Source organism: Nothoprocta perdicaria, unplaced genomic scaffold (assembly GCF_003342845.1).
Source record: "Nothoprocta perdicaria isolate Ctin4 unplaced genomic scaffold, notPer1 scaffold_98, whole genome shotgun sequence".
NCBI classification, from domain to species: Eukaryota; Metazoa; Chordata; class Aves; order Tinamiformes; family Tinamidae; genus Nothoprocta; species Nothoprocta perdicaria.
Window position 1 is genome coordinate 1023206 of NW_020456287.1, and position 16847 is coordinate 1040052.

Sequence of the window (16847 nt, forward strand, 5' to 3'; positions counted from 1 at the left end):
TCAGACATGTGGAGGAGCAGACTAGAGCCTCGGGGTTTGGAATGGACTGTCTCTCTCCAATTGTCATTAAAATTGAAAAGAAAACACCCAAATCACTACAGACGCCTAAGGGGAGGAAATGGGAGGCAAGACCATGACACCCAATTATGCTTCCCCTGTTGCTTGAGAGAATGAACCATCCAGGCTTTGTTAGCTCTTCTTGCTGCCAACTGCAAGACAAAGTGTGAGGCACATGGATACGTTTTGCTCTTCTGAGTGGCTCTGAACCCACATCTCCAGTTCCAAAAAGCCTATTCATCACTGTGTGCACTGGTAAAAGACTGTCTGGGGACYGGAGGGCATTGACTAATTATGAAAACACAGAGGTCCACCAGATGATTTTAGATTAGTGGCTAGATCATTCTCCTGACATAACATTTTTTGTTCCTTGTCCAATTAGTATTAATTATATATGCAAAGTTATACAGTCCCAAAAGAGACTATCCCCATGCATGGAGTGTCCTGAGAAATATGTCTGAAGCATTCTTGGGAAAGGACAGAAATGAGGATTCAAATCTCTTCAGAAAAAAAGGGGAAAAGAAGTGAATTGGATAACTGTTATCCTGTGTGGACTCAATGACTGGTGGGATATGGGATGGGAGAGAGATGAAATGACCTTCCTGGCCCTTCATTCCCTCTACTTTTCATTCAGTGACTGAAAATGAAACTATGGGGTGTGAAATAAAAGTGAAGGACACTTTTCCATTTCCCTCATCCCACAAGAAAATAATTTAGGATGATCTGAGCTGAAGTTTTAAAAACCTTTCTGATTCAGCAGCCAAGCCTGAATGTTGGCCACTTGCACAGCTATTGCTCCGTGAGCACGAGCGCTTCCTGGGGACTGGCTGACTTCAGTGTCGAGCAAGCACTGCCAAGAGCACCAGCAGTAGGCCTCTCTAGAACAGATTGAATTCTTGACCTCAAAATATGCTATTTCTAGCCCCATCGATGTCCTTTCTTCAGTAACTCAATTAAAACAAAAGCAAATGTGGATTTTGGTAGGAAGGGCAGGCTGATGAAGTTTGCTTACGTGGAGGTAACAGGAGAGAGGGCCCTGGTTTGCAGCTGYGTCTGTTTTTGAGGTCTGTAGGAGAAGGTGCTGTAGGAGAAGCTTCTTCCAGTTCACTCTGTGTCCTGGGATGTGCTGGCAAGCAATGCTGTAAAACCAACCTAGGGCTCAGTCTGCTCTCGACAAGGTGTCCTGGCACCATCCAGCTGGTGATAGACATGGTGACTTATATCTGTCACATACGACTTCCTCCTCCTCTCCTCAGGGAGGGTGAGAACACATGTGGAGTGGGAGCATCTCAGATGGAGCTGAAGGTTTTGCCAGCTTCTCTTCTCTTTCATTAACTGCTTTGGGTTTTTATTAGCAAAAAGAAGCCCAAAACTGTACACTCACACATAGAACTGTTGATGATGAGATTTATCACACCTCTTAGTTTCTCGGGAATCATGTTGCATACTTTGAGAAAAGAGAAAAGAGATAGGCAAATTCAGGGCCCAGATGAGTTTTTGCCCTGCAATGAGAAGTTTAACCATGTCAGTGTGTCAAACACTCTTCTTCCTACAGTTTTAGGTAGGACTTTTATATGACACAGGATGTGATCGGTGAGTGCCTTGAAGATAAAACTTGATATTCTGAAATTCATCATTTGGGAGTGCAGGGAGAAGCATGGAGAAAGTGTTTAATACAGTTTGCTAACCTGTGCTACTGAGAAACACTTTATTCAGTGTTTTGTGTTGGAGTTTCCTCAGGGCTGACAGCTTCGTGTCTGTGTGTATTGCTTTGCTGAGGTCTTGCTACAAAATGATGAAGGAAAGAGTAACCTGTGCCAAAACACTGTTAGCCAGGATGTCCTGGGTAAACAGAGATTTTTAGAAAGTGTTATTTATAAATGTTAGCAAGTGAAACCATTGCATCAGTGAGGAATTCAACAACGCTGTTAAATTACCAGAGTGAATTGACTAGTTGTGCATGTGGGCATATCTTCAACTAAATGATACTAGGCGGGGCTGCAAACTCTCCAAAGTACTGTTATTTTCAAACTAAACCTCAGATAACCTCCAGTCCTTTAAAAATATCTGCTGCTGAAAATAAGTCCTCAGATAACCTTCATCCTTGGATAACCCACGTAAAATCAGAGGCGAGGGACTAATAATGGGAGAAAGGGGACATGGAAGTAAACTTGTTCTCAYATTGCCCACACATGTGAGCAACACACACTACTGCTGAATGGGGGCTATTTTYACATGTAGCCCATGTGTTCTAAGTATGGGAAAGGATGCTTTCCTTTGCTTACCAGCATGATTCCTTTCTTTCTCATGTAACCAGAGACCCACACATTTGGCCAGTTCCTCGAGGAACTTTTTTTCTAACAGATTCATTTCCTTAGATGCTCACACATCAATCTAAGCAGGACCAAAGCCATGCTTGGGCAAAAGTAGGGAAGATGAGAATACAGCTGGTTGTAACTCAGAAAAGTGGTCCCAAATTGTCTAAGTTCTTATGATATTTCTGTCACTGCTACAGGGACAAGTATTTTTTTCCCTATYTGACAGGAGAGTTTTAGAACTTAGGTTTGGAGTGAACACGGTTAGATGAAGAGATGTGTAAAAGTCCTGCCTTAAAATAAAAACAGACCAGTTTCTGTGCCTCCTCAGTACCCTCATCTGCCCACTTCAGTATTGCATCTCCAGCTGTGGCCAAACTCCAGAGCAAGGCAAGGAAGCAGCAAACTGGTGATAAAGCTTTCAGTTAAATGTGTACTGGGGAGAAAGATCCGATACTTCCAGATTCCTGCAGGTGACCAGCTGGAGCCTTAACCTACATGATTTGATTGCAGTCATTGGACTGTCTGATAGGCCTTGATGATTGGTTATGGTGTCCTGAGGGCAGGAGGCTGCCTGACACTTGGTGAACAGAGGCAGACAGCACCTGTGCTGTTTGTGAAGTTCCCTGCATGTACATGGTGTTTTCTGCAGAGCAGGAAAATCATCCATAACACTTGGTAAATAGTTCACTTAAGAATTAGGGCACAGAGGTTTGATAAAGCAGTTTGCTGCCCAGATCGTTCCTCTGGGTGGGATTTGGCAGCTGTGACAGAGGCTGAGAGTAAGGTTTGAATTCATTCATCTGACAATAGCAACCAGAGCCAAAGCTAACACAGAGTTTTATGCTCATTTACAGACCTCTGCAGACTGAAGAGTTCATAAAGGAGTTCACTGATACCTTGTTGACAATGGTGTTGAAATACCCTGACTTGTCATCCTGGGAGATTTCAACATACACATTGACAAGACTGCAGACACGAAGTCCCCYAAACGCGCCTCCTGGCTTTCCTCCCAAGCACTCTCTGGGTGTGTTTACACTGACATTTGCAGTCAGCCTCCAAGGGACCCCTTTACCAACCCCAAGTGGCATGTGTCACCCTAGCAGCACATCTTCACATCACTTGGTGTTACATGTAGATGAAGCTGGACTGGTGTCACCTCTACTTGCAGGAAGGGCAAGGAGAAGCAGGGCACAGGTGGTTGAGTGGCCGGGAGATGGGACATGGCCGTGCTGGATGAATTGCCCTGCTTGATGCTTGCAAACACGCTGTGGAATAGTAGGTAGCCAGGAACAGCCATGGAGCTAAGATCCTTCAGATCCTTCAATGAATGTTGATCATGCGCATCACAGTGTGAATACTGAGTTGGTCTAAGCTTAAAGATAAATCAGCCTTCACTATCACTATATTGACGATGATCTCTGATTTGATGCCTATGGTCTTTAACCTACTCAAGGCTGAGTGTCAGTTATATAGACTGGGATCCGTGAGGGCTGTCCTGAGTTTAGAGTGAGCCAAATATTTGGCACCTATAAGTCCTTTGGACCTCGCTGTCCTTCTGTTGCCAACCTCTTCTCCTTGTTGCTCTCTCTGCTCCTTAACATATCCACGTGGAAAAGCCAATGAGCAGTGGCAACAGCTGGGAGGGATCAGAGTGGGCCAGATTAGGAGGGGTTGGTGGAGGAGGTACCGAGCTGATGTGAAGAAGTAGCAGCCTGATGGGATATTCAGGCCGTTCACACCTCTCAGCATTTGCCAGGCTCTGAGGAGCTGTGCTGGCTGCTTGCCTTTTCCAGGGTGCAGCCATTTCAGCTCAGCCACTGTCTTGGATAAAGTGTTTCCTCACAAAGTCCCTGGCTGAAGCATGCTTGGCTAGCAAGGACATCTAACTGTGATACTGCTTTTTCTCAAATTGCCTCCAACCTCTCCTGAAAGAGAGCAACGCTCCACCTCCATGTGGAGGAGCTGAKGACCTGGGAGGCTGCTGCTGTTGCTGCCATGCACCAGCTTTGACCGTGGTCACACTGGCCCTCAAAGACCTTTTTCTCYCTCCACCTCCACTGGGTACCTTAGGGTGGAAAAAAAGATGAGGAAGAGAGAAGCAAGTAGAGGAAATTGGAGTGGTAGTACTGAAAAAAAAAAAAAAAACCCACTTGTCATGAATCAGGCTCCACCTTTACTGACATGGCRGGAGATGCCACAGTGGAACAGTTCATTATTTTCTGGCAGGAAGATCTCCAGCTAAAGGCTATGGGGAATGTCATGCAGCACATGGTTTTGCACCATGTCTGAGTCTCAGAAAGGATTCAGCTCCCCTTTTGCAAATGCACTGACTGGGTTTCAAATCCAGAGTGGATGAAGAGTGAAAAAGGTTCATCACTTTCTAAAATGCATTTTCCTCATTTCGAAACCACTTGTACCTTCTATACCTGCTTGWAMAAAAAAAAAAAAAAAAAAAAAATTACTAGCCAGATAAACTCTTACAAGTAATTTTGAGAATAATACAAAACACACAACCATAGATTTCTTACCTTAGCCTTTTTGTTTTCCCTCTTAAATCTGTACAAGCAAATTTGACCATGATGTAGTAGGCATGATTTCCTTGTTTCAGCTTTGGGAACAATTCCTTTTTTTCTGACTGTTTTATTTTTCCAGGGAGCAGACATGAATTCTTTATGCTGYCTTGCTACTGTAGCAATAACTGCACGTGACCAAACTTAGTTGCTTAAGCAGTGATGAAGAAATGTCCCTTTGGTCTCTGTTGACAGAGATAGCTTGTTAATAGTCAATTAGTCCTTTGGTATGATCATCAGAACAAAGCTGTTAACTTACATGGAGTTGCGTATTTTTTTAATTACTTGTTAGCAAACATTTGGACATTCATCCTTCTCCAAATCAGTGAATCTTGTCTCACAGGTGCAGTTACCAAGAGCTTTTTTTAGTATTTTTATTTTCATCCAAGCATAACAGAACTTGACTCTAGATCACATACCTTCTGTTACTGAAATCTGAGTAATGCATTAAGTAATGGACGAATCCGTCTGGATTGACTAATGTGGTTACAGAAGTTTATCCTGATTTGAGATGCATGAATCTGAGATGAGTAGAGCCAGTTTTAATAAAGTGCAGATACCTCCTGTGGACCCCAGGGGAAAGTGGATGTTTAGGTACTCAACGCTGCCATCTGCAAGTGTCACCCACCCATTGGGACTTTTCTTTCTTTTTTTTATATTATTTTTTGTCATTTTTCCTGGAGTGTTGCCTAAAGGAATGAATTAAGCCTGTTAGGGCCTGAGCTGATGTGATGTTTATGACCCCAATGCAGTGTTGATTGTTTTATGATGTTTGTGTTTTGGCATCAGTGATGCTGTGATGTTTGCACTGTGATGTTGTCATACAGGGAGGGCAGGGCCACAGCCGCCTTACATATACATATCTCATATATGTGATATAAAACACACATATAAATCTTGCAAAAGTTGTGCGCCTGAGACGGCCGTTCAGGGACCTCATCCTGCAGAGAAGTGCTTATGAGGAACAAGTGAGCTGTCACATGGACTGACATGGAGCTGCTATGATCAGAGTGACTTATAAGGCAACAGCCTGGTCATCGCAGCTGGCATGGTGATACCAGTGTGATGAATCACTCATGAGATTGATCACAGAGCAAAATGGCCTAAATTCACCCAAAACCCTGGGAAAATGCCTCTTGGTAATGTGGAGAGAGAAGCTAATGGAGGGCTCCTCCAAGCCCAGGAGTGTCCCTGCGGATGGGCTGCATATCCAGAATTTCCAAGGGTGTGGAGGTAGTCCCTTAGTGATGCAGGACCCTGCTGCAGCCCTAAATCCAGACAACCAGCTCATGGCTCACAGGATATCCAATCAAGTCTTTCTTCTGTAACCTGAAGGACATAAGTAACTGTATTTCCTGTGAGGAATAAAGTTTCTCAGGAAATACCTTGAGTCTTTGGTGCTCACCGATACGCAAGTGGCATTTTTTTTATTTTGAGTTGTTTTCTACTGAGCACTAAATGGGCCAGCTGCCCTCAGGACTGCTGTACCTGCTGGATTTTTCTTCAGCTGCAGATGTTATGGAGGAAATGTGAATTCACACAGTCCTAAATCCTCCCTCTTCCCCGCTTAGCCATCAGAAAAGACACTGCTTCCTGCTTATCTTCTGGACACTTAATTCAAACATGAACCATGCCTCTGCATGAGTCACCTCAAGAACTCTCTTTTTTTCCTTTTCTCTCTTTTTTTTTTTTTTTTTGCTATTGTTATCAAACTTTTGTGACTGGTTTCTTTTTCAGTAACCAATGCGTAATCTGTAAATGCCAGATCCCTGGTCCCATCCACAGGGCAAATCTAAATGTCCTCCTTTAGCCGGGCTGTGTTTTTTTTCTTGATTTGTCGGCACTCTTACCACATATGCTAAAACAAACCAAGTGTCTTTGTTCTCCTAAAGCAATACTGCCCGAGGCCATCCTTCCAGTAGACATTAGTTCTTTTGTTTGGATAAAAGAGTGTCATCACTCATTCACTATAAGAATATGATTCAGCCCCATCTCTTCACATCCATGGCACATTCTTCATAAATGATTTTACAGCATATTGTACGTGTATTCAAATGGCTGACATCAGTGGGCCAAATTCTGTCCTGACATGAATCTGTTTCAACCCTGTTCATGTCAGAGAAATTGTGGAATCGGAGGAAAATATGATCTGTACCCAGTCCTACTTTAATGCATGTTTTCTCTGAAGATAATGAGATGTAAGAGTGCCAGCCACTGTATGGAATTACTCCTGAATCAAGAACAAACAATAAAAATAGTTAAGTAAACTCATTTTCCATTAAGCCTTTCTGTAATCACAGGGTCACATGTGCCTTTATAAATTTAACATGGTGCAATGAACTTTACAAGCCAGAAAGGACTTGTTTTTATCCCTCTCTGATGACCATGAAGACTGAATTTGAGACCTCTGCATTTTGATCTATAGGTCTCTGAGAGAAAAATCCTTGTTATCTCCAAGTCATTAGTTGACACAAGGGCTACATGAAAACAGAAGGTTCTGGGGAGTTCTCATGTCTGGACCAGTGGCCTAAACACAGGAACACAGAGGAGTTCAATGAYGGTGCTTTCTCCTTCCTGCTCTGGTTTCCACCTGGGAGAAACTTGACAATACTTGGTGGGAATGGTTCTGTGTCCCAGCCAAGCACTGCTCAGGAGCCAGGCTGTTGAAATACATGAAGCATACACTGGTTGCTCAAACTATTTCATAGACCATCAGGCAAAGAAAAAGGGAGAATTATACGATGCATGAGTTTTATTTGTATTAGTGGATTGAAGAGTCTTGGTAAGGCTTTGTGGGGACAGAGGGGAGCCAACTAGCAAAGACCCTGAACTACCTGTTGTACTCCTCAAGGGTGGTCCCTTTGAGAAAGCCACTGTGAGAAGTGGGTGGAGATTTCAAGAAAATTAATTAAAAATTTGAAAGAAAGTTGTCCCTGAAGTATCTTCAGGGTAGGTAATCAAAATTTTAGGTGTTCACCTGAATTTACTGAAAGTGCATTTTTGAAACTTGCCCATCAGTTGTTCATAATTCTGTTTATTTATTTGCTTACAGGCAGGCAWCAGCACTGAAAAGTAGTGAATAGTAATAATTAAACAGCATCAGCTAGGGCCTCTTGCTTTGCTCCTGAAAATTCAGATTTGTTATGGGTGTTAGGTCTGCAAGGCACAGACTGGTGAATGCAATGGCCTCGCTCTGCCCTTAGGTTTTATCACTCTTTGATGTTCCAGAGTCCCTTTAGTGTACAGCTGTGTCCCAAACTGGATCCTTGCCAGCTCAAGGGAGAAGTGAGGGTGCAGGAAGACTTCTAAAATGTATAAAAATACTTTGACTGCAATGATTTAACCCGATGCTAAGTTTACTTAATGACAGCAAGGATGTGGTGTAAATCTCTATACTTTTTTTTTTTTTTTCTGGAAAAAAAATCCTTGAATTTTCTGCAACAGAGCTAAAAGATATGGAGAGATACAGGATACAACTGACTTTAAAATAATTCCTCACAACATCTGTTAACACTGAGACAAGCTAATGTTACTTTATTTCATGAACTAAGGAAGTGGAAAAGAGCCTTAAGGAAAACACATTAGGATAAGCTTAAGGAAGAACGCAGAGCATATGGTGGCACATGGGTAAGGAGGCCTGGATTACCTCGTTTAATAACTCACCCAACACATTTCTGCTCTAATCTATTAATTTCCATATTTATCTTAAGTTGCTTTACATAAGAATTTCCTAGACCTAACTGTGGCTTTCCAGTGTATTAGGAGGTTTCTGTTTGGTGTGGAAGGATTTGTGATCAGCCAAACATTTCATAGCCCTGTTGGTAATGTGTTAGTGAGCCTTCTTGACATCAAAATTTATTTTAAGGAAAGATTGTCTAACATTCAGAAAAGCCTCTAGAAGCTCATCTATTGAGCCTTGAAAGCTAATCCAATGTCCATTGAAGCCAAGGRAAAGATTGTGATTTAAGGATGTATTTGATGGAGAGCCTTAAGCCAGGTGTTGGCTAAAGTGAGCATCTGCTTTGAAGATGTTAACATTCAAGGAGTTGTAGAACGCCTGTAAATGATGTGTTTTAGTACCTACTCCGTTTATTTTATTAAAAAAGAGCATTTTTCATAAATCTGCTGTCAGCATTACCATGCCAAACTGAGTTGTCAGTTCTGAGCTGGGCTCAGAGGGAGRAAATCAGTTTGTTATTAATTAAATTGATTAAAAAATTAATGAGGCACATAACTTGATGAATGGCGTTGAAAGACTTTATGGTTCTGGCTGCTTGTTGCTGAATGATGCAAATGCATTGGATATCTTTTGCACAGAACCGTGGCAAAAACTGTGATGTTATTTTATTTTTTTTAAGTGTTAGACTTTCTGGGACTGGCATTACCGTATCTGCTATATGAATCCTAACCCTTGCTCTCCAGGAAGGCTGATGGGACTTCATGGGATCCTTCCTTACAAATGTCACCATAAAAACAGGACCTGCAAATCTTTCTCTATGACTTGCCACAACAGAAAACCTTTTGTTTTGAAAGCCAGACAAGACTAGTAAGGGAATGCATACTTGACTAACACGTCATGCTCAAACCCAGCCACTTAAAATCATGGAAAATTCAGGACATCATAAATCTTGCACCAACTGCATAATTTTATTTATTCTTTTTTTTTTTAGTTATTTAAAATAAATAAAATGTGTTCCTACATACGTTCTAAGAAGTCTGCCAACTTAACACTGCAAAAACAAAATGCAATGTAATTGACTTTCTTCTTCTACCAAACTGAAGTAAATAAATAGTGGATTGCCATTCATCAACCAGTGCTCCTAGGGCTTCTYAGAGAGCAGCCCCAACACTTGGTTCCTGTAGCATGTCCAAAAGTCAACAAATACAGATGGTTTCAGACTGCAGGAAGGGATTTATGAAGCTTGCAAAGCTTTAAGGGAGTATCTTGTTGACTATATTTTCTCTGTTATATTGAAGGGGACACAATCCAGTCATCAGCACTTCTGATGCCTGCATCTCTGAAAGGTGCATGCATCACGGAGTATTTCTCTCAGGAAGGATCTTCCCTGGAGGCTCTGGTCTTCCTAGGCCAAAGCCATCAGCTTAAAAGCAGTTAGTCTCCTCAAAAGTAGCTGAAACAAGTCCCAGTGCACAGAGGTCCTCCATTTTCTATAGGAGATGTGCATACCAGGTGTGTGATTGCCTTCTGCATCACAGCCTGCTTCCAATTAAATTGCAATGCAGCCCCATGTGAAGGATGTGCTGCAGGTCTAAGCCAGAAATGACAAAAGCACAGACGATGAGAGCAAGTTACTCACCTGAAAGTAAAAACTGTGGCAATTTAGACAAGCATATGTAATAAAATACCTAGAAACCACTGCCAAGAGTGAGTGTAGCCCTGTCTAATGAAGAGGTCCATGCAGCCTCTGCACAAATGATGTGCTGGGGCCTCAAAAGGAATGCATCACCAAAGGACAGGGATAAGTACAGAACTTCAGAAAAGTTGAGATTCTCAGGGACTGCCACCCTTGTTGAACCTTGATACCTTGGATTCAAAGGAAAGGGAGCTATAATGATAGACCTGAACTGATTAGGTCACCTCCTTGGACATTATTTTTGATCCGGAAGAAGAGGAAGAAGAGGAAGCAAAGCTGRAGAACCTGGCCAGGAAATGACACATTGGTAAGTGGAGGAAATTGACTGTCTTTGAAGGTAAAATATTGAGTTTTGAGCATGTCCATCCTTCTTTCTGAAGAGGCGCATATAATATTTGGAGTGTTTTACCTCCCATCGAGGTAAATTTCCTAATGGTTGGGTTGGCTTGAATACACAGGAAGATATTAAAGTAATAATAAAGAAAAGTTTAAAAAAGGAAAAAGTATGCTTTCACTCAGTAGAAAATCAGACTCYTGAGCAAGTACAGAGCAAATTTGTCCAAGGGCCAAGACATTCTATCATTCCCGACCCATCTGCAGTATGCAGTTTTGCATGTGTTTCTTCCAATGATACTGAACTGAGTGAGAAAATTTGCTCAAGCAGAATGTTAAATTATTGTTAATTTTTTTTTTTGTTATGTGACTTAAGTAAATAATTATTTTGGGGTAGTTTAGAATATTTTTCTCATTCTAAGAATTAATAATAAGAGAATTAGGATGTAATTTTGACAGAAAAAATACACTACAATCTGGCAACATTTAAAACTTATTTCTTTAAAGCAGAATAAAACTGGAAAAAATGGCTAGATTTATTAGAAAGATGACATTCAAAGTGTCATCATACAGTGGCTAGGACACTCACCCAGGGCAGCAAGGATTCAAATTCCTTCTCTGGCAACTGCCGAGGAACGAATTGAGCCTGTGTCTTCTCCAGCCTCCCAAGACACTGAGCAGAGCTTTTATTCCTTCTTCTAGCATTTCAAATGCATTGAAGTTCAGCAGAAACCTGATGCAATTATGACAGATGGAGAGAAATTGATTACAGAACTCAAGTGAATGGCTGCGTATGTGCAAAAGATCATGTCTTGATTATATTTGTGTGCAAAAAGAGTAGAATACAAATCAGTAATATACATTCGTGGTTCTTCAGAAAGGCCAGTTTTGCAAAGCTGAAAACAATTATAAGATGAATCTACTGGGAGAATTTAAACAGAAAAATGTGAATGATAATTGCAAACTGTTTAAAAACATTTTACTAAAAAGCCATACTTGTTAAAAAACAAAACAAAATGGCTTAAGTGAAAGTTGTTCTACTACGCAAAAGCCCATGTGTAATAAGTGGAAGAAAGAGTGAGGCAATAGAAATTAATCTAAATCAGAAGATAGGAATGGTGATAAATTCAAAGAGAAGGCAAGAAAATGTACAAAGAAATATCTGCCCAACGAAGTTAAAGATCATACTAGTTAAAGACAAGAAGTTTTTCATTTATTTTGGAGAAGTTTCTCTCCATTGAGAACTCAATGGAGTTTCTCTCAATAGGTAGGAATGGAGCAGTTATCAATATTATCACAGAAAAGAAAAGAATAGGTTTCTGTGTTGGCTGGAAAAAAATGCTGAAAATACAAAATCCTGTAACAATGATAATTTATTTTCTGTTACAAAAATARTTCAGAAAAGTGTTTAAACAGCAGCTACTAAAGCAGATAAATGAGAGACTTGAACATTTTATGTCCATGAGTCCTAAAAGAGCAGATCAAAAAATGCCTTTGACTATAAATAATGCTTTTGCAGAGACAGTGAGCACCAGAAAACTTTGAGAGGACTGAAAGAATGCTCTAGTTTTTGTTGTTTGAAAGCTGCAATCATATGTTTTTCTATTTGATCCTCTCTGCTTTTGGAGAAATAAAATCTGATGTAGGACTCTGCTAACATTTGGTAAAAGAGATTATGATTGTAAAAACTTTTAAGTAAGTGTTTATGCGAGTAACTCGATGTCTTTTTAAATACAGCTAATAATATTTGATGTAAAATACCTTGATTTCTATATGACATTTATCTTGGCAGGTTATGCAAATTTGATTAAGAAAACAAATATTTTCTTTTTAGTTGAGCTTCTGCTATTGAAGGGTTTTGTCTTGAAGGGCACGTACAATTATTCTTAAAAAGATATGCAGGTGAATAAAAAAGTTGGTAGAATGATAAATAGTGTGGACAACAGAGGGAAAATCTCCTGGATTACTTGAAAAGATGGATGTGAGCRAAAGTCTTTTTTTCCCCTTTGCTGCATGCCAGGAATGGATCTTGCTTTCCTTCCAGAAGGATCTAGCTTGTGTGCGCCAAAACTGTTCCCAGACCTGCTACTGCACAGAACAAGCAGGGACGGGAGAAAGTAGCCAGAAGTCACTCCTGAATCTTGCCACTGGGCTGGACCAAAACATTGCAGTGGTTGCAGTCAGTGCTGCTGAAAAGAAGCTGGAAATTGGGATTGCCTGTGAGCTGGGAAAGAGCTTCTGGAGGGATGCTGCGCTCTGAGGGGCAGATTCTGAAAATATAGAAATTAGAAGGAGGGACATCACATCTGCCTTTGGCAGCACTGTGACTTATTTGAGGCTATTCATCCTGGTTTCCACCCGTGAAGAAGGATGCTGGTTAAACTGGAGTGGGTTTCAGAGAGAAAAGCCACGGGAACGATGAAAGATCTGGAAAACATGCCTTATTGTGATAGACTACAGGAGCTCCCTTTGTTTATCTAACAGAGAGACAGTTAAGGGGTGGCTTGATGACAATTTATAAATACCTACACAGGGAACAGAAATTTGAACACAGCCAGCTCTTTGCTCTGGCAGACGAAGGATATGATAAGGTCCAATAGCTGGAAGTTGAAACTGGGCAACCTCAGATGAGAAGACAGCAACAGACTTTTAAACAAGATGACAATTAATCACTGGAATAGCTTACTAAAGCTTGTGCTAGATTTCCCATCCTTGACAATTTTGGAATACAGACCAGTGTTTTCTCTTAAATTACTAAATTACTGCTAAAATCCTTAAATCACTTCCCCTGCCARGGATCACCAAGCCTCTTCAGAAAAAAAGAAATGCACAGATGGTCTGTTACTGAGCTTCTGCAGTGGCTTTCATTTACATTCAGCTCAAAATTAAGATAAACTCTGAATGTTTGTTTATTCTCTTTATTTCCCCTAATTTTATTCACTTGCTTGTTTGCATGTGGGGAAATGTACATATATACAATGGGAACGTGTGTTTCCCATTGCAGAGCTATAGATACAATGAATGTAACAGAATTTAGAATGTATTTTTTTAAATAAAWTTCAAAGATATTTTTCCTAACCAAAACTGTCCAGATTCCATTAAAAATAACATAATTAAAATTTTCATATCATTTCCTCAAAATTCTGCCTTACATTTTAGTCACCCAAAATGAAAATTTTCTTGTATGTTCAAATTTTTCTCATTTGCTTTTTTTCTCCAAAGCAAAATCAAAATCCTCCCATGGAAAATTTCAGTTTTGTAGGATATGCATTTCCTATTAGGAAACAAGCTACGCTGTGAAACTGCCAGGTAACTCTCATAATGATGACCATCAGAGAGGGGTGGATTTCTTTGCACTCTTTCAGTTGAMAAAGGGCTTCTCCCTTCCCTTTGTTTTAGCAGTTAAGTTTTCTGCCGCTTCTTAAGCACAGAAACCATATGTATATGCATTTATTGCTAGAGTATCAAACTGATAATACATTAAAAGGATTATGATTTACTGCTGTAATTATTGGCCTCCCGACTTTCACCCACAATTATTGTGTGCATATATCTTCTGGCTTGCAAAATCCCCGTTTGCCTGTATAAATGATGTGACTACATAACTCCACACTTTCTTTGCTGTCCTAGCTGCTCATTAGAGCAAACACCTCAAAGTGTGCATGTAAATATGTTGGGACTGCCTGGACTATCTGACTATCTGGCTCACTCTGTCTTTTGCTCCCTTTGTTTCTTTTCCCTCTTTTCCCTTACCATCACCACACTTTTTTTCCTGCTATTGTATATCACACTATACTTTTCCTCCTTTTTTTTTTTTTTTCCAAGTGTCCAAATGTTCCTGTCCGATTTATTTATGTCTGACACTTATTTTAGAATGCCCAGTTCATTTCCTCTGGGACTGCGCTGCTTTTATCTCTCTTCATTTGGATGCTGCTTCCTCCCCATTTGGCTCCCCTGCTCAGCTTCTCCAGTGCAGCATTTTTCTCCCCTKCTCTGAATTTATCTGCCCTGGAGTTATTTTTCTCCTCCTTTAGTCAGATCTCTTCTTCTCCTCTGCCTCTCCCTGTCTCCTGGTTTTCCTTCTGCACGTTCCCATGTTATCCCAAGGGACCATGTTGCTCACCTCGCCTGGCCTTCAGYGCAGCGGAGGCAAAGGAATTTTCCTCTTCCAGCTCAGTGTTTTTCCTCTGATTCTTTTCCTACTCTTCCTCCTTTTTTTTTTTCTTTTTCTTTTCTTGCTTTTTAAAAAAATTTCTTTCTAACTTCTGCTTTTGCCTGTTTATAGTCTAAAGCTTTTTCCTTGATGTGCCTGCTACTCAACCCCACTCCTTTGGGAGGTATGAGAGTCGAGCATAGTGCCCCAAGCCTTCCCCAGTTTGACTACATCTCTCCCTGGAGCATAACACAAGGAGCTCCAGGTGGGTTGAAGATTGAGAAGATTAAGAGAGCATCTTATCAATATGTATAAATACGTGAGGGGAGAATGTAGGGAGGATGGGCCCAAAATTTTCTTGGTGGTGGCCAGTGACAGGACAAGGGGCAATGGGTATAAGTTGAAACACAGGCAGTTCCATCTCCATGTGAGRARGAACTTCTTTCCTGTGAAGGTGACAGAGCCCTGGAACAGGCTGCCCAGGGAGGCTGTGGAGTCTCCTTCTCTGGAGATCTCTCAAACCCGCCTGGATGCCRCCCTGTGCCACATGATCTAGGTATGCCTGCTTGAGCGGGAAGGTTGGACTAGATGTTCTCTAGAGGTCCCTTCCAACCTCAACCAGTCTGTGATTCTGTGATTCTGTGAGATTGGAGGATATTGTTGTCTGATGTGGTGCAGAAGTCCTCATGCGTGCCATCCCCATGTGGCGCAGAGCGTGTGTGCATGGCCGTGTCTGCATGTCCTTGGGTGAAGCTATCATGGGGTTCATTGCTATCTGTACCCCAGGGTCTGGGTGCACATGCTGCACASGCCAGGCTAATAGGCAAGCCAAAGACCCCTGAGGGCCACTCACCTCCTTCCCAGTAAATCCACACATGGTTTGAAGGGATGCTTTATGAGGTGCCTCTGCGTACTTGATGCCTTGTATTTTTTACGTGCTGTGAAGCCTGAGGCCCTCCTTCACATTTCCTACAGTAAATCAGGACTTTTGGATGTGAGTGACATGGCGGGCAGAAAGTTCGGCTTTCATAAAAGTCCCAGGTGTTTTCATGCAGGAGTCCCAGGTCAGCAGGCGCTTGTGCTCCCTGGAGCACTGCCAAGCTCTACCAGCTGCGATGAGGAGACTGGGGAGGTTGGTCTTTCAGCGTTGTGTCTCTTCACCATTCCAGAGCTCAGGCACTATAGTTCTTGGTGCATTCTGACCTCTGCCTAGGGGAATGACTATCCTGGACACTTTTTCTGCTGTCTGGCCTTCAGCTGAGCTACCTCAGGAGGTGCCACCACCAGGGCTTGCATGCAAAGCAAGAAAGGTCTTGGGAGAGCAGGCATGCCTTCATGCAGAGGGACATCAAAGAGAGATGGAAAGGGAAGACCAGCTCCTGAGCCCAGTCCACATACCCTTCACTCCCATGATTGGGTGTCCATGGAAGATCACTACTGTCAAGAGAGAGAGGATCTCTGACCTCACTTTTATTTCAAGATGTGCAACCACCTGGGGAAAAACAGAGCCTCTTTAAGGCCCATAAAGGCATCAAAATGAACACATCAAATCTCACAAAAAATAGTGTTTAGATCTCTAAAATGAGTTTATGAACTGATTTCGAATAAGGTAAGGGGAACCTGAAACACTCTGGAATCTGTGCTTCTAAAAGCTTGAACATGCAGGACATAGGTCGTAGCACTTCTGGAAAGACAAAACAAAAACAGCCAGAGGACAGGCTTCTCTCCTGAGTCTGATGATGTTACGGAAAGAGAACGAACTTGCTACAGACAGAATTTGGAGTTGCTGTGCTATCAACCAGTGATTATCAGATTGTCTGCCTGTAATGGCATATCCAGTCATATGTTTTCCCCATCAAACCCGAAATAAATGAAAGGAGGAAACAAAGGAGTGCAAGAGTCCAGCACTTCATTCTTCATACTTCAAGAGCTGCAACAACAAATACTAAGGGAGAATTCCCAAGTGAGAAATGATACTAGTTCAAGGTCACATAAGTTGATGCATGGAAGTACATTAGAAGAAAACTAGAAAGCTATTTTA